This window comes from Phyllostomus discolor, chromosome 2, assembly GCF_004126475.2.
Source record: "Phyllostomus discolor isolate MPI-MPIP mPhyDis1 chromosome 2, mPhyDis1.pri.v3, whole genome shotgun sequence".
Classification (NCBI taxonomy): Eukaryota; Metazoa; Chordata; class Mammalia; order Chiroptera; family Phyllostomidae; genus Phyllostomus; species Phyllostomus discolor.
The window spans coordinates 59,917,749-59,944,750 of record NC_040904.2 but is presented as its reverse complement, the minus strand read 5'-3'; the positions used below and the strand labels follow the sequence as shown (position 1 = coordinate 59,944,750).

At 38.2% G+C, this 27,002-nt stretch overlaps 1 protein-coding gene across 3 annotated transcripts in view; it reads right to left on the bottom strand.

Annotated features, from left to right (window-relative positions):
* The window catches only part of RNF13 (ring finger protein 13), a 124,131-nt gene extending 98,222 nt beyond the window's left edge, over positions 1–25,909 (bottom strand). Inside the window, exon 1 of one of the 3 annotated variants that reach the window (XM_028504448.2) lies at positions 25,661–25,909. The gene's annotated coding sequence lies outside the window, so the exon portion shown is untranslated. The remainder of the gene's footprint in view (positions 1–25,660) is intronic. The other 2 variants (XM_028504446.2, XM_028504447.2) reach the window with 2 other exon arrangements.
* Positions 25,910–27,002: the final 1,093 nt, after the last annotated feature.

Below are 27,002 nucleotides of genomic sequence, written 5' to 3'. Positions count from 1 at the left end.
CCTGACATTAAAGGAAAAGCTTTCAGCTTTTCACCACTTGGTAGAATGTAAAGTGTGTATTTTTCATATGTAGTCTTTATTATGGTAAGGTAATTTCCTTTTACTTTTAGTTTTTTACCATGAAAAAGTATTGAATTCTGTCTAATTCCTTTTCTGCACTAACTGAGGTGGTCATGTGTTTTTTTTCCCTTCAGGCCGTTAACGTGGCATTTTACACCAATTACTTTTCATATGTTGAACCATTCTAGCAATTAGTCCAACTTGGTCATGGTCCTGTTTAATTTGGTTTACTAGTACTTGTTGAGGATTTTTGCATATTTGTAACAAATACAAGCATATTTGTAACTAATGCAAGCATATCTCAGAGTGGTTGTGGGTTTGGTTTCAGATCAAGGCAATAGAGTGAATATCAAAATAAAACAAGGTTGATCCATTCATTTACTGATGGACACTTAGGTTGCTCCCAACACTTGGCTACTGTAAATTGTGCTGCTATGAACATTGGGGTGCATAGTTTCTTTTTGATTGGTGTTTCAGGGTCTTAAAGTATAATCCCAGCAGAACTGCCGGGTTGAAAGGCAGCTCCATTTTTAGTTTTCTGAGGAAATTCCATACTGTTTTCCCACAGTGGCCACACCAGTCTGCATTCCCACCAACAGTGCACTATGGTACATTTACACAATGGAATACTACAAGGCGGAAAGAAAAAAGGAGCTCCTACCCTTTACAACGGCATAGATGGATCTGGAGAGTGTTATGCTAAGTGAAATAAGCCAGGCGGTGAAAGGCAAATACCATATAATCTCACCTATAAGTGGAACCTAATCAGCAAAACAAACAAGCAAGCAAAATATAACCAAGGACATTGAAATTAAGAACAAACTGGCAGTAACCAGAGGGGAGGTGGGAGGAGATAATGGGGGGGAAAGAGAACAGGATTTGCAGGAACATGTATAAAGGACATATGTACAAAACTAAAGGGGGTAAGATCAAGGGTAAAAAGTAGGGATGGTTGGGGTGGGAGGGTAGTAGTAGGGAGGAAATGAAGACAACTGTAGTTGAACAACAATAAAAAATGTGGAAAAAAAATTTTTTAAATTAAAAAAGACGTGGAACAAATTTTTGGTTTCCAAGTGCATATAAAAGTTATGTTTACACAATACTGGAGTCTATTAAGTGTGCAATAGCATTATATCTAAAAACCAATGTATATACCTTAATTTAAAAATATTTTATTGCTGCCCTGGCCAGTGTGGCTCAGTTGGTTGGAGCATCATTCCATAAACCGAAAGACCGTGAGTTCGATTCCTGGTCAGGGTGCATATAACAAGCAACCAATCAATGTTTCTCTCCCTCTCCTTCCCTTCCTCACTCTCTAAAACAAGTCAATAAGCATATCCTAGGGGTGAGGAGATATATATAACAAAGTATGCCTGCATTGGTCTGCAGCTTTCTTTTCTTGTAGCATCTATGTCTGGCTTTGGTATCAAGGTAATCTTGGTCTTACAGAATGAGCTAGGAAGTGTTTCTTCCTCTTCAAGTTTTGGGAAGATTTTAATAAGGATTCCTGTTAATTATTCTTTAAGTGTTTGGTAAACTTCACCAGTAAAGTCATCTATCTGGTCCTGGGCTTTTTTCCTTCTTGGGAGATTTTAGATTATTGATTCAATATCCTTACTAGTCATAAATCTACTCATAATTTCTATTTGTTTATGTTTCAGTTTTGGGAAGTTGTAAGTTTCTTGGCATTTATCCATTTTATCTAAGCTATCCAATTTTTGGTTCTACAATTATTCATATTATTCCTTTATAATATTTTTTATGTTCTCCTTTCATGTCTAATTTTAGTTGAGTCTTCTATTTTTTCTTAGTAAATCTAGCTAAAGGCTTATTAATTTTGTTTATCTTTAATAAAAACAACTCTTGATTTTGCTGATTTTTCTCTTGGCCTCATTTTTGAGAACTTGAGCACCTTGGGTGACATATGTGATTATCTGTATGATTTAAGAGCATAGATGCCAGTTACTCACCTAATGCTGATGTGGTAATAGCAAAATTTAAAAACTTCCCCAAGCATCACAGTAAACCCTACCCTCACATTTAAATCTGTGACAAAACCATACAACTCATCTACACAAAATTACATTCTAAAACTTCATTTTACAAATGGCAATGCATTTAGTAAGTGCTTAAGACCAACATTACTTTCAGGAAATTCCTTTCCAAATAATTTTTAATTCTGAAGATAACTCACATTCTGACATTAGCTAGTTCAGTGCCAAATAACACTAATGAAACAGCTAACCACCTCCATTAGAAAGCCTCTGAATAAAGCTCATATTCCATTGTTTCTCAAGTTACATTCCTGAGCATCACTGGCATTTCAAAACTGGACCAAAACTACTCCACTGATAAAACAATGGTAATCTTTTCCTAATTTGCAAAAATATTAAGTTGATGGTAACTTAAAGTTGTTTTTCTCCACAAACTTATCTTATACTACAATATACATCAAAAGAACATATACTGTAGCAAGACTAACAGAAAACGTAAGTAAACAGCTAGTTAATATTTTTGTGTAAAATTTATAATAACCAATTCACATTTCATTAAATAGGTTGTTTTTCTTATAAATGTACTCACGATCATTTACATGTATTAGGTATATATAGAGAGTGTTCTCAACACATACAACAGAAAAGTATCAGTGACTTCATAGTGTTCCTTAAAAAGTATCATTACTTCAAGAGTCATAACAACTGGGAACAACTAACATACTAAAAAGTGGGGCAAAGGTAGGTTTACAGTTGTGAATACACAAAACACAAGTTTACCCTTATATTACTGTTTATTATTGTATTATTTTTCAGACAAACCATGGTAAAACCTATTTTTGTCCCACCCTGTAGAGTTAAATTCCCATAAAGCATAGTTTCTTAAAGCCTTTAAAGAAATATTTTTAAGAAAGGTTTACTGTTTTTAAGTAATAATAAGATGCCCAATGGTCCTTTCCAAGAAAACAAAAAAGTTATCCAGCTAATTTCTCTAACATAAAGCCATCCAAACTAAAAGCAATCCTCATCTAATATTATTAATTACTATCATCAACCAAAGCAAATTTTTTTCAGGTTCCATGACAACTCTTCACAATTTGATTTTTTTCCACCAAATGAAACAAAATGAACAAATTTTCAATTTTAAAAAAATTACCAAACAGGTTTCTCTAAAACAGAAATTCTTTCTAACCTCAGGGGCTCATATAAACTGTTTCCAATATTTAATATACACTTAAATAGGCTTCTTTTCCCCCCATGGAAAAAATTCTTGACTATTTCCAAATATATATATATGTGTGTGTGTATATATGTATATGTATGCACTATACACACAAACACATATCTCAACAATAATATAATCAAGAATATTGCTACTGTTAAGTAAGAGAACTCATGTCCTCTTCCTCCCCAAAATATAACTCTTTTGTCTTTGTGCAGACATAGGCAAATGAACTATCTTTTTTTATATCAAATATGATTGAGCATTATGATAAAAGTAGAATTAGTAAGCTGTGATATGTGCACATAATGTAATTCTCTACAATAATAAAAATGAATGACAACTGCATGGGCAACATAGATGAATTTCACAAGAATAACCCTGAGCAAAAGAAGCAAGTCACAAAGAATGGAAACACTATATCCCACTCATATAAAGTCCTTTAAAAGGCAAAATAGATGGTATTAGAGATTCACATTTAAGAGGTAAAAACATAAAGAAAAATGAGGAAATCAGCATAATAAAAATCAAGATAGGAGATACCTCAAGGAGAACAGAAGGGAGTGTGGCAGGAAAAGGGTGCTCCTAGGATGCCAGCAGTACTCTGTATCTCAACTGGGCTGTGGTGAAATGGGCATTTACATTACAGTTATTCTTTAAATCATATACAAATGTTTTATGTACTCTTCTATATCTACGATATCTAACCATTTTTAAAAGTAAAAAATAAGAATAAAGCGGCCTGCCATTCAAACAATTTTTGTTTAGTTTTGTTTTCCTTGCTACATAGAAATATTTTGAAAGGTAGCAAGCAGCAGCCTTCCAAGATCACAAACATACAATAAAAGAGTCAGCAAATAGGCAACTATTAAATAATCAGACTCACGTTCAACCCCAGTGATAAAGCTTCTCATTCAATGGACATGAGATTGGGTCTGGTCAGTGGTATTATTCATATTATTAACATGTACTACAAGTGATTCTTATCACCTGGGAAGTTTGTAAAATATGCTTTAGCACATATGACCATGGGGCCTGTGATAAAAATAAATGTTCCTAGGCTCCTCCTCTAGAGAGTAAGACAAAAAGCCTATAATCTTGCTTTAAAAAAAATGTCCCCTAGTGAATCCTTATGATCAAGCCAAGACTGGAAATGTTCTCAACCACAGACAGTCATGTGGCATACCAAGTCATTATTCATAAAATTCTTGTAAGTCAAAGAGAAGGGTAGAGAGTCAAGTTAGAAAAAAAAAAACAGAGAGAGAGAGAAAAATGGGAATGCTAACAAAAATAAACTTCATAATTCCCTCAAATACCACTGTTGTCACACAGTGCCATAGGCTGCCAATCTCAGCAATATGCCACATGTAAAACACAAAAGAGACAATTGACAACAAAACTGCTTTCATGGATATCAGAATCTTAAGCACTACTTAGGAAAGCAGGCAGCAAATTATGGTTTTCTAGGTTACCAAATATATCAGGCCCAGTGTGCTTCATAGTATAAGTCTCCTGAACCAGAATTCTTTTTATGATATTTCACACAAATGTCACCACCATTACTATAAACAAATCAGTAGGGAACTTAATTTTGTGCCAGGTGTTCTGTCTGTTAAGCAACTGAAATGAATGCATTTCCACCTACTCCTCAGAACAACGCTGTCAAGTAAAACAAGAACAAATAAAAACAATGCCAGCCTCCCTACTTTAGAAGCCTCAACTTCTATGTGTAAGTACTAGCAATTGAATAAGTGAAGCAATCCCCTTACCCATTATCCCTGCCCCATCCCTCCTTAATTTATGGCAATTTCTGAACAAAAATCTGAGCACACCCAATGACCAATACACAGATTGGTGTTATCTGGCCTACTATGATAGTGATGGAGGGTTATAGGGTACCAGATCAAGTGGTTGTAACAACTGTTTCTTTAAAATATCACCCTAGAGAACTGCTCTTGGCCGCCTTTTCTGTATACCACACTCTCACCTGACAAATGTCTGCAACCTGCAATGCCTCGCTCCTTTAATACCCTCTATATTTTTCATTTATCATAATTCTCAGTGCTTTCTATCATGCCATACTTTGCTTACACATTAAAATTATTGTTTCATGTCCCTCTCTGTGGCAAGAATATAAACTCCTCCAAGACAAGAATCTTTATTTTATGGGTATATCATGAAGGAATGTAACATGAGGTGATTTTGTGGGAACATCACAGAGTGCACTTACAAGCCTACATGATATATACAGCCTACTACACACCTAGGCTATATGGTATAGCCTGTCACTCCAAGGCTACAAACCTGTACAGCACGATACTGAACACCATAGGCAACTGTAACACAATGCTAAGTATTTATATACTTAAACATAGAAATGGTACAGTAAACATACAGTATAAAAGATTTTTTAAATGGCATACCTATACAGGGCACTTAGCATGAATGAAACTTGCAGAACAGGAAGTTGCTCTGGGTGAGTCAGTGAGTGACAGGTGAGTGACTGTGAAGGCCCTAGGACATTGCTGTATACTACTGTAGACTTTACAAACTCTGTACATGTAAACTACATTAAATTCATTTAAAAATTCTTCCTTTAATAATAGACAACAAAATTACAACTAAACTCAAACATCATTCAGAACTGTCAGAACTGAGAGGGATGAAAGTCCTACAATACAGAATTAAAGAAACCACACATTGAGACTGGTAGGAGGGGCAGAGATGCAGAACAGGCTGGTCCCACACCCACATGTGGTGGATAAAAATTGGGTGGAATAGCTCAAGAGCAAAGGGTCCCAGCCCCACATGAGGCCCCCCCCAGACCAGGGTTACAGTGCCAGGAATGAGGCTAGTTTAAGGAGCCTCTGGGACAGCTTCAAGTATACCAACATTTGCATCACAGGGGTGCTGGAAGAAGAGAGAGAGCAAACAATTAGAAATCTATTTTTAAAAATAATGACAGAAAATTTCCCTAACTTGATAAAGGAAACAGACATACAATTCCAGGAAACACAGAGCCCCAAACAAGGTGAACCAAAAGAGGGTCACACCTGGACACATCATAATTCAAATGCCAAAGGTTAAAGACATAGAGAGAATCTTAAAAGCAGCTAGAGAAAAGCAGTTAGTTACCTACAATGGTGCCCCCATATGACTTCCAGCTGATTTCTCAAAAGAAACTTTGCAGGCTAGAAGGGATTGGCAAGAAATATTCAAAGTGATGAAAAGCAAGGACCTACAACCAAGATTACTTTACCCAGCAAAGCTATCATTTAGAATCAAAGGGCAGATAGCTTCTAGACCAGAAAAAACTAAAGGAGTATATCACCATCAAACCAACAATATACAAAATGTTAAAGGGTCCAGATAAAAAATATGAACAATATAATGGCAATAAATCAACAATTGAATCTTAAAAAACAAAATAAACAAACAAGCAGAACAGAAACAGAATCACAAATACAGAGAATATTTTGACATCTGCCAGATGGGGGGGTGATCAGGGGATGGGCAAAATAGGTGAAGGGATTAAGAAGTACAAACTGGTAGTTACAGAGTAGTCACGGGATGTAAAGTACAACATAGGAAATAGAGTAGCCAAAGAACATATGCACACTGTCTGGAAAAACTAGCCATTGTTAATATAATGAGAATGTTTGGGGCAACATCAATATAACCTGGCAGCCAAGGACAGTGGACTTGAATGTGCATGCTTAAACAATAATGACTTCAGTGTTCTAGTCAGTGGGGGCAGTAGACACCATTGAGTGAGCATTCGTACTATGTGGCCGTTGCATTAAATCTGCATCAAATTTTGCGTTAAGCTTGAACATTCCTCCACAGAAACTATTCAGATGATTTGGAAGGCTTTCAGGGACAATGTAATGAGTGCAACACAAATAAAAGTGTGGCACAATTGCTTCAAAGGTGGTCGAAGATCTGTTGAAAGTGATCCATGTTCTGGAAGGCCTTCAACAAGCAGAACACCTAAGAAGGTTGAACATATACAGGCTGCAATCAATGAAGATCAGCAACTGACACTGGAAGAACTAGAAGCTGATCTGGGGATTCCAAAAACTACTGCGGGCTAAGATTTTGACACAGGATCTTGGCAAGAAATGTGCAGTGGAAAAATTCATTCCATAGCTTCTGTTATCAGAACAGAAGGAACATCGCACTACAGTTGCTAATGACTTGATTCAAACTGCTACCAATGAACCAATTTCCTCAAAAAGATCATAACTGGGAATGAACTGTGGGTCTATGGTTGTGATCCAGAAATGAAGGCCCAGTCATCCCAATGGAACTTGCCTTGTTCTCCATGCCTGAAGAAGGCATGGCAAAGTCCGCAGCAAGATCAAGACCACGTCAACTGTGTTTTCTGATTGGGAAGGTGTTGTCCATCACGAGAACACCCCTCCAGGTCAAACAATTAATAGGGAGTACTACCTCAATGTTCTTCAACACTTGAGAGATGCCATACCACAAAAATGGCTGCAGCTATGGGCAACCAATGACTGGCAGCTTCATCATGACAACGTACCCACTCGTGCATCACATCTCATGCAGGGTTTTTGGTGAAACACCAAATTACCCAGGTGACTCAGCTCCCCCTACAGCCCAGATTTGACACCCTGTGAGTTACTGGCTTTTCCCAAAACTAAAATCACCTTTGAAAGGGAAGTGATTTCAGATCATGGATGAGATTCAGGAAAATATAATGGGGCAGGTGATGGTGATTCCAACAGAGGATTTTGCAGAGTATTTTGAACAGTGGAAGAGATGTTGGGAAAACTGTGTGAGGTCCCAAGGTGCCTACTTTGAAGGGGACTGAGGCGTCAGTCACTGTCCTATGTACAATGTTTCTTGTATCTTATATCTTCTTCAATAAATGTCTCTATTTTTCCTCTAGCACACAGTTCCCTCCAACACCTGATAGAGCCTAACATCATGCTCTTCTAAAGGAGAAATGTTTAACTGTCTAGTCCATTATTGCAGAGCATGGATTGAATGGTGAATGTGGAGCACAAGAAAATAAGCTGATAATTGACACTTATCTTTCTGACTTTAACAGTATTTAAATAAGGCAGTGCTTCTCTCATCTAATAAGAAAAAGAAGAAAATGTATATATGGCTTTTAGTGAGTTATCAAGGTACAGAATCTGAAAAAGCATAATCTCTTTGAAATATCACTTATTTTTAAAAATCATGCAAATTTCTTATTCTAGTCTTGGCTATTATCCATGTGTGCTTTAAAATAAAAAAGTTTTAAATTACACAACAATTGATTGTCATGCCTAACAGCTTCTAGAGGCTGCCCACATTCCTGGGCTGGTGGCCCTTTTCTCTACCTTCAAAGCCAGCAACGGCAGATTGATCCCTTCTCACATTACATTATTCTAAAATCCGCTTCTGGCTCCTCCTCCTACTTTTAAGGACCCTTGGGATCACACTGGGCCAAAGTTCTACTCAAAGTCCTTAACTAAACCACATTTACAAAGTTTCTTTTGCCATATTAGGTAACATATTCACAGGTTCCAGGGCATGGACATCTTTGGGGGTCATTATTCTCTCTACCACAGTAATTATCTCACTTTTCAACAAATTTTCAAGTTACTCATGTTTTATTCAATGTGTTATAATCTGTTACAATTACTATTATTTTGATGCCTAGTTGTCCTCAGTTTGGCCAGTAGAGACTCCTTCAAAAGGTCCCTGTGTCTTTTTGACATGTTCCCATCATTCTTGACTACTTCTTTGTTTTCTCCCACCAGATTTTCCAGTCCTGTTCTTTCCCTGCCCTGGCCCTGGAACCAGCCCATTCTCCAAGGAGAATATCCTTGTTTGTAGGAGTCTTACACTGAAGTATTTGGTGGGTAAAGAGCAACAGATCAACAACTTACAATCAAGTAATTAAGGGAGGATAAAAGGTCTCTGTACTAGTCTTACAACTTTTCTGGTACCTCATAATTATTTCAAAATAAATATTTTACTTTAATCATATAATGTCTTCCAAAGTTCAAAATAAATTTTTTAAGGCCTGTCTAAAATTAGTAGTACAGATGACTGAAAAATTACCAGCTATAAAAATCACTGTGGTTTCTCTCAGAACCTGGCAAACCGAATTTAGCTTTTAAAGTGTAATTGCAAAGATTATAATAAGCACTGGAATATTTGAGATCAAAGTTCTAACCCTGGTTCCATCATTTACTGACTTAAGTTAATACCATTGTAGTGAGCCTCTAATCTCCATGTTATTCATTACACTGGCATCTAATAAAACTTTTGTGACTTTTTCTAAGACTAAAAATAACATTCACTGGAAACTATAGAGAAAATATTAATTACCCACAATGTTAACATTCACAGATAACATTTGTCTTCATGTGCTATAGTTCTCACAGGTTCTAACATATCCTTGCTCTCCCAACCTCAATTTCAGCTGTCCTTCCTCCCTGCAACCCAGGCAACCCGTGACAGCCCAGCTCACCCAACATGGGAGGCACGAAGGCCACAGCAGCCTTGTAATATACTTCTTAACCAGTTGCCAGAATTTCTTAGATTTTAAACCCTTGTTCTGTATCACTCATATCATTCACAATGGTTCTTCTTCTGATTCAACCATAAGTAACATTTTTTTCCATGCTTATTTTACATCATTTGGACCATAATGTACTATGATTTGTATGCTTTGTGACTTAAAGTTGTAGCACTTTCCCTTGTTGTTAAAACTCTTCATAACCATTATGAATGTAGCTGCTTAATGCTACATTATATGGCTGAACCATAGCTTTGTCTAACTATTCTCCTGTTGTTCAGTATTAAAGTGAACCCAACTACAAATTCTATGATAAATTACAAATAATTCTATGATAAATATCAATTTCTTTCCACGTTTCTGATTATTTTCTTAGGATCGATTCCTACATATAGAATCACCATGCCAAAGGAACATTTATTTTTTAATTGTATTGATTATGCTATTACAGTTTTCCCAATTCCTCCCCCTTTAACCCCCTCTCAATCCTGCACCCCCAACCCTCCAGCATCCCCTCCTTAGTTTGTGTCCATGGATTGTACATATAGTTCTTTGAATTCTCTATTTCCTATACTATTTTTGACCTCTCCCCATCTATTCAATGCCTACCAATTATGCCTCTTCTTCCCTGTACCTTTTCCTCCCTATTCTTCCCCTTCCCCACCCAGTTAAAGCCTTCCATGTGATGTCCATTTCTCTGATTCTATTCCTGTTCTCATTGTTTGCTTAGTTTTTGTTTTCATTGTTTTTCTTTCTTTTATTTTTTAAGGTTCATTTGTTGATAGTTGTGAGTTTGTTGTCATTTTACTGTTTGTATTTTTGATCTTCCTTTTCTTAGATAAGTCCCTTTAACATTTCATATACTAATGGCTTGGTGATGATGAACTCTTTTAATTTGACCTTATCTGAGAAGCACTTTATCTGCCCTAACATTCTAAATGGTAGCTTTGCTGGATAGAGTATTCTTGGGATGTAGGTCCTTGCTTTTCATGACTTCAAATCCTTCTTTCTAGCCCCTTCTTGACTGTAAGGTTTCTTTTGAGAAGAAATCAGCTGATAGCCTTATGGGCACTCCTTTGTAGATAACTCTTTCCTTTCCACTTGCTGCTTTTTAGATTCCCTCTTTGGCCCTGGCTGGCGTAGGTCAGTGGATTGAGTGTGGGCTGCAAACCAAAGTGTTGCAGGTTTGATTCCCAGGCAGGGTACATGCCTGGGTTGCAGGCCATGACCCCCAGCAACTGCACATTGATGGTTTTCTCTCTCTCTCTATCTCCCTCCCTTCTCTCTAAAAATAAATAAATAAAATCTTTAAAAAAAAAAGATTCTCTCTTTGTCTTTAATCTTGGGTAACTTAATGATGATGTGCCTTGGTGTGTTATTCTTTGGGTCCAAATTCTTTAGGACTCTCTGAGCTTCCTGGACTTCCTAAAAGTCTATTTCCTTTGCCAGATTGGGGAAGTTTACCTTCATTATTTGTTCAAATAAGTTTCCAATTTCTTGCACTTGTTCTTGTCCTTCTGGCACCCCTATAATTCAGATACTGGAACATATCAGGTTGTCCCAGAAGTTTATAAGACTCTCTTCACTTTCTTCAATTCTTGTTTCTTAATTCTGTTCCAGTTGGATGTTTATTTCTTCCTTTTGTTCCAAATTGTTGATGTGAGTCCTGGTTTCCTTCCTGTCACTGTTGTTTCCCTGAATATTTTGCTTTATCTCATTTCAGGTATCTTTTACTTGTTCTTTCATTTTTCAACCAAACTCAATCAGTTCTCTGAGCATTTTGATGACCAAGGCTTTAAATTCTCTATTACATTGGCTATATCCTCATCGCTTAGCTCTCTTTCTGAGGTTTTGCTCTGTTCTTTCATTTTGACCCTATTTCTTTTTTCAGAGTCCCTATTAAGTTGTAAGGGGGCGGGGTCCTAGGTATTTACCCAGGCAAGGCAAACCTCCTTGCAGTGCTGCGGCTGCCTATTGGGGAGGGGACAGAGAGGGAATAGTGCAGCTTGCCTGCTCATCTCTAGCATGCTTTTCAACAAACTCTTGTGTGAGACTGGGAGTTTCTCCCACCACAGCAACTGCAGTACTCCATAGTCAGCTCTGAGCCTCAGTTTCCCCTTAAGTCAGCCCCTCCTGCACAGGCTGTAGCCAGCCCTGCCCCCAAGGTCTTCAGCCTCACCTTGGTTTCTCTCCATCCGCCACCTTACAGGTCTGGTTGTCCTGTTTAACTATTTCTTTAATTCCGTGATTGTTGGAGCTCCATGCAGTTGATTTTCTGGGACTTCTGGTTGTTTATTGATTTTAGATTGATTGGTATCCTCCTTTTGGTTGTGCAAGGAAGTGAAGGGTTTCTGACTATGCCTCCATCTTGGCCAGAACTCCCCCAAAAGAACATTTTAAAGCCTTATACATATTTTCAACTTGCTTTTCAGAAAGAATGTTCCTATTTATATTTCCAAGTAAAGGTGCATTTCATTGCACAGATGATCCTTTTTCATCTTTGTTGGTATTAGATGAAGTTATAAATGATAAAAATAGCCAATGTTTCTTAAATGCTTACTACTGGGTTGGCTAAAAAGTTTGTTTGGTTTTTTCCATAAGAAGACCCTAGTAGTGCTTAATTTGTCTTTAATTTCATTTGAAACTATTTTGTTAGACTGTATTGTGACAGCTGTCATATCAGCTTGCATATTTTAAAAAACTTATCAAAATTGGTGAATTTTTGTGTAGTCATTTTAATACTAAAGTTGGAAAAAATATGCAACATTTTCAGTATATATGCTTTATTATTTCAAGAAAGCTAAAAACACAACTGAAATGCAAAAAAAAGATTTGTGCAGTGTATGGAGAAGGTGCTGTGATGACTGACTGAAAGTGTCAAAAGTGGTGCGGGAAGTTTTGTGTTTGAGATTTCTTGCTGGACGTTGCTCCACAATTGGGTAGACCAGTTGAAGTTGACAGGATCAAATTGAGACATTAATTGAGAACAATCAATGTTATACTACATGAGAGACAGCCAACATACTCAAAATATCCAAGTCAATAAACTTATTTACAAAAATGAAAAATGTATCTTTTATTTTATGGAGAAAGCCATGCATACAGACTCTTTGGCCAACCCAGTACATCTCTGACTGAATATTTAACGTGTATAATTTCTTTTAACCCTCACAACACTATCAACAGAGGTAGGTTCTACTACCTTTCCATAAAAATAGGAAATTAAGATTAGATCAATAACATAAAGTGCTTATAACAAGGCCTAGCATATATCAAGTACTTGGTAAGTCTTCACTCTTATTTTTTATTAATAATTTTTACATTACAGATAGTATTCAATATTATATTAGTTTCAAGTAAATAGTATAATGATGAGATATTTATAATTTATGAAATAATCTCCCCAGTAAGTCTAGCACACCTGGCACCATACACAATTATTATAATATTTTTTACTATATTCTCTATGCTGAACTTTGGATTCCCATTACTCTTACTTTTTAAAAAACTTGACCAATGACACCTCTTAAATAGTGGAGCCAAGACTCAAACACAGATCTGTTTCATGAAATGCCAGTCATTCTAGACCATTCAATTATTGTATAAAGTTGCACTTTCTTAATTATCTGTGAGGTTGAAATTATTAATGTCTATTCATAATAAATTTTAAGTATTTTAAAACTAAATAAAAACTTCTTTCAAGGGGAACTGTTGCAGGAGGACAAGTTCATACCCTTGGTACACCCCTTCTTGGTGAGCTGAGGTGCCCGATGTTCAGCAGACTGTGCCAAGCTGCAGGGAAGAGGGAGTGCCCTCTACAGGTGGGGCGCAGAGCCCACAGTCTCAGAGGCCAATGCTTGGCTGATCGCTGCAAGAGGACCAGCCCACTGTTCTGCCTCTTGTCTGTGCAACTGCCTGGCCCAGAGGCTGTGGGAACCCCAGTACATACTGCAAGCGGGATAAGGCACTGCCTCCACTCAGTGGAAGGGGTGGTTGCACCCAGCTGCAATGGAGCATTTGCCAGGAGATGACATAGCTGCCACTTTGCTTGCAGTTCAAGGCCCCAAGGGCAGGGAAATCAGGCAGCCCCAGGAATGCAAAGTCAGGTGAGTCCCTCACCTGCCAGGATGCCAGTGACAGGAGGTTCTTGCACTGAGCATGCAAAAAGCCTCCTCCCCTACTCCACCCTCCAGTACTAGATTGGGGGTAGGCCCACAGGAAGACAGGCACATGTGCCATGGAAGTCAAACTGGCAAAGGGAGAGGTGCTGGACCAAGGAGGTCTGTCAGTCTAGCTTAGGAAAAGAATAGATTGGTTGGGATGTAGACCCACCCGAAGCATGGGATAGCTTGGGAAGTTGGTCATTTTTGAGAAACCACCTGGTCCACCCAAACTCAAACCCAGGGGAACAAAGAAGGCTTTCTATTTTGGCATGGCTCACTGGCTCACGGCCTGCACTCAGATGGTGGGCTGGCCTATTCTCTCCAAGGGCTTCATGGCTACTAAGGCCATGTGGTGCACAGCCTCCAGGAGGGAGTCTCTCTCTCTCCCTCTTTTGCCAACCTAGTGATGCATTCACTGGTGCATTCATGCTACCTTAAAGCCTTAGCAGCTGCATGGCACATGGCCTCCAGTGGGTCGCTCTCTCCCCAAGCTGGTGATGCATGGGCCATGCATTTGCAAGCTCTCCAGCTTAGGAACAAACCATCCTGTGGCCATAGAAGCCACATGGTCCACAGCCTCCAGGAGGGAGCCTGAAATGGGCAGCAACTGGAAACAAGCTAAGCTACCTGGATAACCACTTAGAAGCTATCTGCAGGCCCAAAGGACAGTACTTTAAAAAGGGGCAGGAACTCTGGGCACTGGCTTTTGTTTTGGTATTACTGAGAATGTTTGGACTTTGTCTTGGTTTTGCAGAGGAGGTGGGCTTTGAGAAAGGGAATCTGCCATTCTCCCAGATCACATAGCATCTGAATAAAACCTCTTTCCTTTTTTACTAGCAACTATCTCATAAGTTTGGCTTTTGTGGTAGCAGACAGACAAACCCCCCTTTTTTGTTTGGTAACAAAACTAAAGTATACTAATAATAACTTATATATTCAAATAAGCTTCTATTCCAATCTTATTTTTATTATTCATGGATCTCTAAACAAGATTCAGTAATAAATATGGTTTGTGCCTAAGGCTTTCTCTATAACATCAGAATTTAAGTCACAAATAATCATTCTCATTTATTTAAAATAAATTTTTTTATCTTCACCTAAGGACACTTTTTCATTGCTTTTATAAAGAGAGGATGGGAGAGACAGAAACATAAATGTGAGAGAGAAACATCGGATTGGTTGCCTCTCGAATGCGCCCAGATTGGGGGGTCCTATGCACCCAGAATGGAATTGAACCTGCAACCTTTCAGTTACAGGATGATGCTCCAACCACCTCAGCCACACCAGCCAGGGGAATTACTATTAAATTTTAAGTACGTTACTATATTTAAACCTTTCTCCTAGCATAAAGAAAACAAAATGAAATGTTCTCTCTTCTATTATATGGCCAAGTATATGTGACATGACAACAGGAATGCAATAATTTAATTAAATAATCATTCAATTCCATGCTATAGGGACACTCCATACTATTTACATTCAGAATAATCATACAACAGAGGTCAAAATTCTTTAGTGCTCCACTTTCTTATTTATCTATATAATCCAGCTCACATATGTAAAAAAGAAAATGAACTGCTGAAAAATCAATGTTACATGAAAAACTAGTTGTATTTCTATATACCAGCAATGAACAATCCAAAGATAAAATTAAAAAAACAATTTTATGCCCTGACTAGGTGGCTCTGTTGGTTGGAGCATCACTTTATACACCAAAGACTGTTGATTCGATCCCCAGTCAGGGCACATACTGATGTTAAGGGTTCAGTCCCAGTCAGGGTGCATACAAGAAGGCAACCAATTGGTATTTCTCTCTCACATTGATGTTTCTCTTCTCTCTCTCTCTCCCCCCTTCCTTTCTCTCTAAAAATCAATAAATGTATCCTTGGGCAAAGATTTTTAAAAAATGTCATTTACAAAGGTATCCAAAATAAAATACCCAGATAGCAACTTAATCAAAGATGTGAAAGGACAGCCAAGATGGTAACAGCATAGGAGGATGCTGAACAGCCCCCACCACTGAACAAACTGAAATGGAAATGTATACATAGAGAACAATCACTCCTGTGAGACAACTGAAGTATAAATGAACTGCTTCTCAACAAGAAGGAGAGAAAGAGAATGACATATAGAGAAGGCTAGGAAACTGGGGGAGCTTTCCATGGACTGCAGCAACTTTCCAGACTGGAGGTGACAGTGATCACCAGTTTATATCCCCCCCTCCAGTTCTGTAGGACCAACAAAAGCTCCATTAGAGTGTTTTGCCCCGCTTAAAGCCACACTTCCCCAGGCACTACAAATAAAGGGAGGAAAAAGAATCAACAAGGCTTCACCACGAGCACCTGGCTTCCCTCCCCACAGCCACTCCAGCCCAGCCAGCCACTGTCCCAGATGCCATAAGCGACTTCCAGGCTCCAACTGACCTTCCAAAACTACCCAGCACACAGCCTACACAGAGGTTGCTTCTACACAAGGTCACTCGCTGTAAAACAAACAAGAGAGAAATGCTATAAAGAAGCCTTGGGAGTCACAAGAGCCCTCCAAGAACTACGGGAACTCTCTAGGATCAAAGATGCTGCTGAGAGCCATTACATACATCCCCTTCCACCTCCACAGGGTAGATGGCAACTTTATCCAGGTGCTCTGCCCTACCTAAGAGGTCACCACAGAGCATTCCTCAAAAAAAACATCCACCAAGTACATTTCAGCTCCAAACAAAGGAAGCAAGCAGGATCAACAGGGCACTACTATGTGCAATTGGCCTCAGGGCTTCTCTGGCTCAGTAGGCCAGCACCCCACACACCACAGGCATCTGCTCAGCTCCAGCTAGCCTGCCAACACCACCCAGCACACAGAGCCTATACAGAAGCCACTTCCTCCAGACTGAGAGAGAGAGCTGTTTTGTCAGGTTCAAATAAATAACCACAGAAAGTCAAACAAAATGTAAACATAGAATACTTCTCAAATGAAGAAACAAGGAGAATCTCCAGGGGTGGGGGAAACACTAAGGAAATGGAGATAAGTCATTTGCATGATAAAGAATTCAAAGATACAGTGTAAGGTGCTTACCAAGTCTGAGAGTGAAACAGAAAACTTAGGGAGAATTCTTTTAAATAACCAAGCAAAGCTGAAGAAGACAGTAACTGCAAATGAAAAAAATACATTGAAGGAATCATCAGCAGAGTAGCCAACACAGAAGAACAAATCAGCAACCTGGAAGACAAACTACTGGAAATCAAACAGAACAGCAAAAAGAAACAAGAATTTTAAAAAATGAGAATAGTTTAAGGGACCTCTGGGATAACATCAAGCACAAAAACGTTCATATTATAGAGGTCCCAGAAGGAAAAGAAAGAGAAGGAACAGAAATTTTATTTAAAAAAATAATAACTGAAAACCTTCCTAACTTGGGACAGGAAAGAGATATCCTGACTCAAGAAGCACAGTTCCACACAAGATGAACCCAGGAGACCCATGCCAAAAACATACTGTAATTAAAATGCCAAAAGTTAAAGATAAAGAAATGATCTTGGAGGAAGCAAGACGAAAACTATGCTGACTATGAAGTGCCTTTTCAGCAGCAACTTTATAGGCCAGAATGGGATGGCATGACATCTTTAAAATGATGAAAGTAACCTGCAACCTAGAATAATTGTCCCAGCAAGGTTATTATTTAGGATTGAAGGAGAGACAAAGAGATCCCCAGACAAGCAAAAACTAAAGGACTTCATCTCCATTAAACCAGCCATAGTGTTATGGGCATAAGGATAGACATATAGACCACAGGAATAGAATTGAAAGTCCAAAAATAAACCCATATAGCTATGGCCAACTTATTTCAACAAAGATGCCAAGACCATTTGCACAGGAAATAATAGCTCTTTGACAAGTGGTACTACAACAATTATGTAGTCATATGCAAAACAATGAGGTTGTACCCCTAACTTATACTACATATAAAAATTAACTCAAGCCGTGGCTGGCGTAGCTCAGTGGATTGAGCGCAGTCTGCGAACCAAAATGTCGCAGGTTCAATTCCCAGTCAGGGCACATGACTGGGTTGCAGGCCACAGCCCCCAGCAACCATACATTGATGTTTCTCTCTCTCTATCTCCCTCCTTTCCCTCTCTAAAAAAAAAATAAAAAATAAAAAATAAAATAAAGTCTTTTAAAAAAAGAATGGGGCTTTTGCCTCTTTGTTTAAAAAAAAAATTAACTCAGAATGAATCAATGACTTAAATATAGCAGCTAAATTGATAAAACTCTTAGAAGAAAATATAGGGATAAATCTTCATGACCTTGGATTCAGCAATGGATTCTTAGATATGTGGTATCACAAGCATGAGCAACAAAAATAAACCGGTCTTCGTTAAAACTCTTATGCATCAAAAGGCATTAAGGGCAAAACCCAATTTTAAAATCATTAGCCCTGACTGGTATGGCTCAGTAGGTTGGGCATCATCCTACAAAACAAAAGGTTGCCAGTTCAATTCCCAGTCAGGGCACATGCCTAGGTGGCAGGTTCAGTCCTCAGTCAGAGCACATGTAAGAGGCAACCAATCGATGTTTCTCTCTCACAATGATTCTCTCCTCTTCTTTTCCCTCCCTTTCCCTCTCTCTAAAAATAAATGAAGTCTTTAAAAAAAATGGTCAAAGAAGTTAAATAGGCACTCCTCCAAAGAAGATATACAAATGGCCAACAAGAACATAAAAAGATGCTCAATGTCACTAGTGAAATGCAAATTAAAACCACTGTGAGACACTACTTCATACCCACGATGATAGCAGTAATATTAACTTCAAAGAAATAGAAAAAAATGAGTGTTGGTGGCAATAATATAAAGAAACTAGAACCTCATACATGGCTGGTGGAAATGTAAGATAATCCATGCACTATGGAAAAGAGTTTGGTGACTCCTCAAAAAGTTAAACATAGAATTACCATATGATCAAGCAATTGAACTCTTGGTATGCAACCCCCACCCCTCCAAAAATAGGCATGCAAACAAATTCTTGCACATGAATGTTCACAGCAACAATGTTCACAACAACCAAAGGGTAGAAGGAATTCAAACATCCATAAACAGATATGAATCTAAAGTGTGGTATATACTATACAACAAAATGGCTTAGCTATAAAATCGAAAGAAGTACTGACACAACCATGTGACTTGCAACAACATGGAATAACCTCAAAAACAGTGTGCTCAGTGGAAGCAGCAAATACAAAAGGTCACATGTTGTATGGCTCCATTCATATGAGATTTTCAGAATAAATGAGGTATCTAGGGTATTCGTAGAACTAGAAAACAGACTGGTGGTAGTTGGGGCTGAGGGCAGCAGGGAATGGGGAGTAACTGCTTAATGAGTATAGGGTTTTATTTTGGAGTGATAAAAATGGTTCGGAACTAGGTGGAAGTGGTGGTTGTACAACACTATGAATGAGCTAAATGCCACTCATTGTTAACTTTAAAATCATTAATTTTACGTTACATGAATTTCACCTCAAAAAAAATCTTTAAAGCATTTAGTGTTTGTTTATAATAAGTGTTGGAGAAATGTATAAATAAAAGCACAGTTCTTCCTTTTTGAAGGTCAAACACATAAATTACAAGCACAGTAATTAGACAAATAAAGCACTCTTCAACATTTAAGTTTTTTTTAATTCTCCCCAGAGAATATATATTTATAGATTTTAGAAAGAGAGGTAGGAGGGAGGGAGGCAAGAGGAAGGGAGAGAAAGAGGGAAACATGGATGTGAAAGAAATATCTATAGGTTGCCTTCCCCACCCACCCCAACTGGGGATCTAACCTAGAACATCTCAGTGTAGAGGATGACACTCCAACCAAGTAAGCCACGCAGTCAGGGCAACATTTAAGTAATTCAATTACTCAAACAAAAACAGTAATTCAGTAATTACTGAAAAACAGTAATTACTAAGCAAAACAGTAATTCAATTCCTATTCTCTTCCATGATGATTTAGAAATAGTCACCTATCACCAGGTATGATTATTCCCCCCTGGAAATTCCCTCTATAAAGTTTAACTGGATAGCTTGATCATTAATGAGCCTGAACTAAAAATTACATTCAATTAAACTTCAACAAATTTATAGTCCCTTAGAAATGATTATAAATCAAGTTCTTATAGCTGACCAGAAGTAGCTCTCTTATTTCAATAAGGAGAATATCCCAACATTTCAGTTGCCTTTTCAATTTACATTAATGTGGTTATGAACAAAATATTGAAATGTTTTAATGTCTAAAGTTTTCATGGTTACTACTACTCTAAAACCACAAAATTGACAGTTCTCAAGCTTTATTTAAGAGTTAAAAGACTGATTTCCTCAGTTATGACTATGTCATTGAAGTAAAATATAAATATCTTCTTCATCTTCCTTCAAGAGAAATACAGATATAAAAATGCCTGATCATGTTACCCTTGCATAAAATTCCTTAACAGATTAAATAACTTTCAGAATAAAGCTCAAAACTAAGTTGTGATTTAGCACAGAAAGTTCTTCATAAACTGACTCTTGCCTATGACTCCAAGTTTATCCTTTGCTATACCTTCTCAGTCTTTCTTCTCTGACCATATTAATGTCTTCTTCTCCTAGATACTTATTATGTGCCAATTTAAACTAATTTAATTTTTCATTATTCCCATTATTCTTTAAAGTCTTTGAAGTTAGAGACTAAACCTTTTCAACCTGGTATACTCCACACCTAGCACAATAACCAAAGGCTGTTGTAAAATTAAAGTATGAAAGTATAAGTATGAAGATCCATTATTAACATGTAAAATAGTATAGTTTATATTTCCTATATAACGGCAAAAAGGAAAACTATATATTAGGCTATAATTGGCATTTTAAAAAATTACAATGTGGTCTTCCTAGTAAATAACATCAAATAGGTAACAATAGTTTTGTAGGTTTTTTAAGCATCTCATTCATTAATATAAATTTAGTCCCCTATTATTATTCATTGAAAGCTCATGATCAGCTCTACTTTATATTATAAAGTGAAACATTACTGTAATAGAGATTTTGCAAGAAATCTTAGAAACAGATTTGTTAACTAGAAAATTCCAACTACCTCATTTTACAAATGAGGAAATGAACTAAGAGGTCAACTCATTTATGAAAAGTCACCCTTAATGTTGATATTTTCAGCTACACTCTAACCTCATTTCTATTTCCACCTTGTAGGCAAGCCAGGTAATGCATATGTACCCTTTTCATTTTCCCTACCTTCAATCTAGTGAGTGTATGGGTCCTTAATACTTGCTACATTTTACTGATTTCTTTAAGAACCGGCCTCACTTTAACATAACCTCCTTCTTCCCATCATAAACATTTAATTAGTACCTTCATTTGCTAATTATTAAATACATCTAAGTCATTCTATTGGGAAGAAAGGGAAATGGGGAGACATACATGAGTAGGAATAACATTGTCCCTTCCTTCAAAGTGCTCTACAAAATTAGGTACAATCTGGTATAGTACTTTTACTATTAAGATGGTGTTTTTATAAATATATAGTACAAGAAAAATCTAATCACTTTCCATTATTAAAATATATCTTATTTCTCCCAGTAGAAGACATGTTCTATGAGGTCAGCTCTTTGGTTCACTAATGTACTCTGAATGCCTAGAACAGTTCCTGACATAGAAGGTACTTTAAATATTTGTTGGATGAATGAATGCTATAGAAAACCTGTAAGTAGCAGGATCCAAGTAATGTTTCCAACAATAGTGTGACAGAATATGTGAACTTTTCCTTGTCCTATTGCTTGAGCCTAATGTTCACTTTTTTATTTGATTGGCCAGATCAGGCCATGCATTATAAGAAACTAAAATAGTTCAGAGATGCATAAATTATACTGCTTAATTTATAACATCATGCTCTACTCAACTGCACCAAACCCTAGAAAATCTGCCAATAGAGGAAATCTATAGGCTCTTCTACTATTTAGACCTGAGCCATTTTTTCAAGCACAAAGGGTCTCCTCAGACTCCCCTTCTTTCTTATCAAAGGTCAGAATTGGTATTATCATCATCATTTTATAGAATGAGGAAACCAAAATCAGAGAATAGGTAGCCCAGAGATTCATTCACAGAATCTCTATTCTTCCCACCACACCAGGTAGTTTTGTCCTCATCCTTTGAGGTTCTTGTTCCACAATCTTAGCTATAAATAAGCAGAACACAATCTTTCTAGGTCCCCTCTTGTTACAGTCCCCCTAACAAGCACACAGACTCTCTGATGTTAAAGGTTTTACTATTGATCTATTGAGGGTAACAAACAGGAGATAACAAGAATAACAAATCTGGAGATGTTACAACTAAGAACTGTATGTATAAATGTCTGGCCCCATATAAAAAACACACCATCTTTTCAAGTTCTTAGTGAGCCTCCAATTTATTGGCTCTTTTTGAAATGATCAATGGGGGTCTTGCTAGGTTCCCAAAATTTTATCTCCTTACTTATACTACCTCCCCTCTTATCCTCCCAAGGCACAAAACACTTAACAGGGAAAAACAGTGGGTATAACCCTATCAAGGGAGAAATTTGCATTTCTGAAGACCTTCAGGAGTCACATCACTCCTATGAATCTTTGACTCTCAGGCAAATCATTGCTACAGACCACTTCCTCAAAATGTGAGCTATTTGTCTCTTCCCTTTTTATGGAATACACAAAGCTCCCAGTACCCATTTTACATTGCCAAACATCTGAACAACTCTTCAGCTCTGAAATCCCTATCATAAAGTGTTCTCCTAAATCCCCTTCCACCAAAACCTATTCTTCATAAAATCCTTATTTTTGTTAACAGCATCACTACCCTCCCCAAAATTTGTCTTGTACTCATACTTATTATGTCAGTTCCCATGCCAATGTCAACATTTCTCAGCTCTCTATGCCCTTCCCTACAATCCCACTATCATCACTTCTTGACTCAACTACTGTAATTAAACTCCGCAGACTTCTATTAAAGATTAATATCCACAAAGAGGGGTTCTTTTCAACTAAGAATCTTGTACAAAATCCTTATCCTGGCATTTAAAGATCTTCATAATCTGTATCCTGGTATTCTTAACAGCCTATTCCTTAAACAGACAACTTGGACAAATGTTTCCTGCTTTCCTACCTCTGCACCTTTGTTTGGGCAGTGCCCTTATGTGGAACTAGCTTTCTTCTCCCACCCTCCCCCAACTAACAATTTCTGAATGGCCACATCCTTACGAAAGGAAAACAGCTGAGGCATATCATTTACTGAACACACATTCTCTCTAGCACTTTTATAAATTACCCTAATCCTCATAGAAACATAATGGCTTCATACTACATTTCTTTTTTTGAGGAAGGAGCTGAAGAAACTGAGGGCCAAAGGCATTTACCCAAAGTCATCCATCACCCAAACCAGCAAGAAAGGAATCCAAAATAACTCCTTAGTATTCTGTATTTTTTAATAAAACATGACAACTAGAATGCCTCTGTGCACATTTCAGCAACTCCACTAACAACCTGTGTCAACTAAGCAAGTTATGCACTTGTGATGCCTTCGTTTTCTGTCTATAAACAGGGGATAATGGTACTAACTACCACATTGATAACAATGAGAATTACATGAAACAACATGAAGTGCTTAGAATTGAATTTGGACATGTTAGCTATTATTATTGTCATTGCTATTTATATGCTATGACATGTAAACTCTGACAATACCAATTATGCTCTCACTGTTTCCAAATCAACTTTTACATAATGTAAGAGCTTAATACTATATTTTATATATGCTCAATATTTGCAGAATACATAAATTTTCAAACAATGATTAGCCACCATAATGTATTAAAAGAAATTCACTTGCCTATTAATTGTTTCCTCTTTTAAGAAAACTACAAGGCTTACCAACTTTCTTCCCTTTTTATCATGTGAAACTACCATATGCAATGCCATATGGTAGTAACATGTCAAATGGTGCAAAACACAATTTTGATTCGAACTAATCTTGCCTTCCACTAAACATTAATTCCCAGATTTTAAAATGTCCAAAATCATACTTTTAATTTAAACACTAGCTGTTTCTAGGTCTTAACAACATGAAGTAAGCATACCATGATATTTCACAAAGCCATTTTATTTCATACACCTCTGTGGCAATAAACTATAAAACATAAAATGCCTTCCTATCCAATTTACTCAAAGACATAAGTCTATCATACCCTTAGTCCTACCCTTACTTACTAAAATTAATTTCTGAAAACTTCTAAGATTTGAGAATCTGTTAACTCTGAGATACAGAAAATATTCAAAAAAATGGTGCTGAATCCTAGTAACAAAATGCCTGAGAGAAATTAGCTTTTAAACAAGGACAGATGAGAATTGACTCCAAATCCTTCCAGCACTCTTCAAGTACTGAAACCTCACAAACAAGATTCTGTCTACATGACTTACTATTACACATGGAGGCATCAAGCTGGCTGGCTTCAAATAAAGGCAGAACTAAAAACAATTGTCATTTCTGAAACAGAAATAACTGGGCTCTACCCAATTCTTTTTAAAAAATTGAGGCTTAACCATGTAACATTTTATAAGTATATAACAGAGCTGAAGGCTGAACCCAGCCTGACCCCTAAGTTTGGGATCCAGTGTTTTGACATAATCCATAATAATATGGTAATCATTAACATCTTCCTCTTCAAACACACATTATTTAAAAACAAAAGCTTCATGAAATATTTACTCTTATTCCGCAGAATGTCCTCTCATATTTCTCGACAATTCTTGTCTCCTGTTTAAAGGGTTGGTTTGTTTTGGTTTGGTTTGGTTCGTGAAGTGGAGTTCATCTCCTAAACCCATTAAAAACTATCGTTAAATAAATTAAACACTCCAATCTTGAGTTTATCTGTTTCTCTACTAGAACTCTCTGGCGGCATACCCGTATTACTTATATTGTATCAAACTGTAAATGTTCTCCTTGGAAAACAACAGATCAGTGTTGACAGAAATGCCTTCATTTTCGCTGTTCCTGCTGCATCACTGGCAAATAACAGGCGGGCAGGTTTGGCGCAACAAAAGGACCTGAGCGGCTGCCCACGGTGCTGAAGCTGAGAATGATATGATAGTTTTGGAAATTTACTACTGCCAAATTAGGGCAAATAGAGGAATTCACCACAAACTGACAGAGAACAGTCTGGCTGCCACCCTAGTTGCTTGAGTGCCTCTGGGGTCACCAGGCTTTGGTGTCACCCACTCCCTCTCTGGTACAGAGTTCTTTCAGCTGTGCGGCTCAACTCAATAAGCTTCTGGGGAGAGCAGACTTTAAGAGGGCAGGAACGTAGAATCTGTCCCTAGCAAGAGTCACGGCCCACCTTGAATCTGAGCTTCCCGTGGGGTGGGGGAGAGGGACCGGGAGGAGGAAAAAGGTTAGAAGGAAAGGAGGTGACAGCTTTCTTCTTTTTTTTCAAAGATTAACGAGTCCCCGCAACTTAAGTCTTCTTCTGGGGACTTTGCGGCAAGTGCTCAACCAAGAAAAGCCTCCAAACATCTCCCGAGCTCCTGCCACCTCAGCAGGGGAATATGAAAAGCCATATGGATAAACCAACAACTTTAAATACAAACAAAAACTCACGGGATGGAGGTGTGGGAGGCAGAGCTTTTTTTTTTCTTTACCTTTTACGAAAAGCAGACGAAGGGGTGTGTTATCCGGGCCAGGCCCGCCACCGGCGCTCCGAGGTGGCTTCGAGGCTGCTTCGAGTTCGTAGAGGTTCTTACCTGGAAGCCTGACTCTCAGCACTCAAATAAGCTTGCTGGCCGCGTCTCTGTGAAGTACTCCCTACCCCGACTCCATAGCTGAATATCCGCACCGCCCCTACCACCCGGAGTCTAGCGGGAGGACAACACCAAGCGAGGCGGAAGTCCCGCCCCATGCATCTCATTGGCCCACAGCCGAAAGCAGAAGTAAGCCATTGGGCCACAGAGCTGCTTGCTAAAGCTCCTTCCCACTCTCACGCTCAGAGTCTGTGCCAGCCTTGGCCCAGCTTACAGAACTACCCAGTTCGCACTGTCCCGTTCTGGGCCACGTGATTTCGCTGGAGGGAACGGCGGGGCGGGGCATACTTCTAGAGCAAGACTGAAGAATCTGACCTGTTTTCAGGAGGGGAGGGGGTAGACTGACAGAAAGGATTCTGGGGGATTGGACCGAGCCGACACCGTGGTCCGACCTAGCTGTTCGGCCCAAGCAGCCTCCGACCCAGCTAGGGGGCTGTCCCTGGGAGGGCCTGGCGCTGGTTCCACCACCAGCCTTGCCTGACAGGCAGAAGAGGGGAGAAAGAGGCCTCATCCCCTTAGCACCGAGTCTGTAGAGTGAGAGCGGAATGGATGCCATCAAAGCTTTAAACGCCTTAGAGTTTGAGGTCCATGTATTAGAAGTGCGAGTAGCCGGAAGGCTAAACTGGAGTCCCACGCCTGTCTGGGAACCGAGTTAACGTTAGCATTTGAGGCCGGACAGGAGAATATGTAAAGAATCCACATGAATTCATACATGTATGACTGAAAAAAATTTTTACAGAAGGTGACTTCATAGGGTGATCTGATCATGAATTCCGAACTGGTCAGGTCTTTGTGAGTAGCCGCGCCCCAAGCATATAACTTCTTTAGTGAAAGGTCTTTAAGCAAGCCCTATTCTTTGTTTCCGTGCATCTGAATTAACACACCTTTGAAATGCCTAAGGAAATACCCCTTGAAGGTGTGATTTCCCTCTAGAAAGCACATGATTTTGTTAACTATAATCCAACCCCTATCCTACTTTCTCCCACCTTTCTGTAATCTTCCTTATTTATTTCCTTAACTAAAAATGCATAAAAGTAACGGCAAAACTGTTATTCTTGGAAGCATATGAGATCTTGATTCCCAACAATTGTCAGTTTGGTTCAAATAAACTCTAAAGATTTGGATGTTTCTTACATTGATCGGCATGTGTATGCAATAGATAACATGAAAAAGCACCAAACAA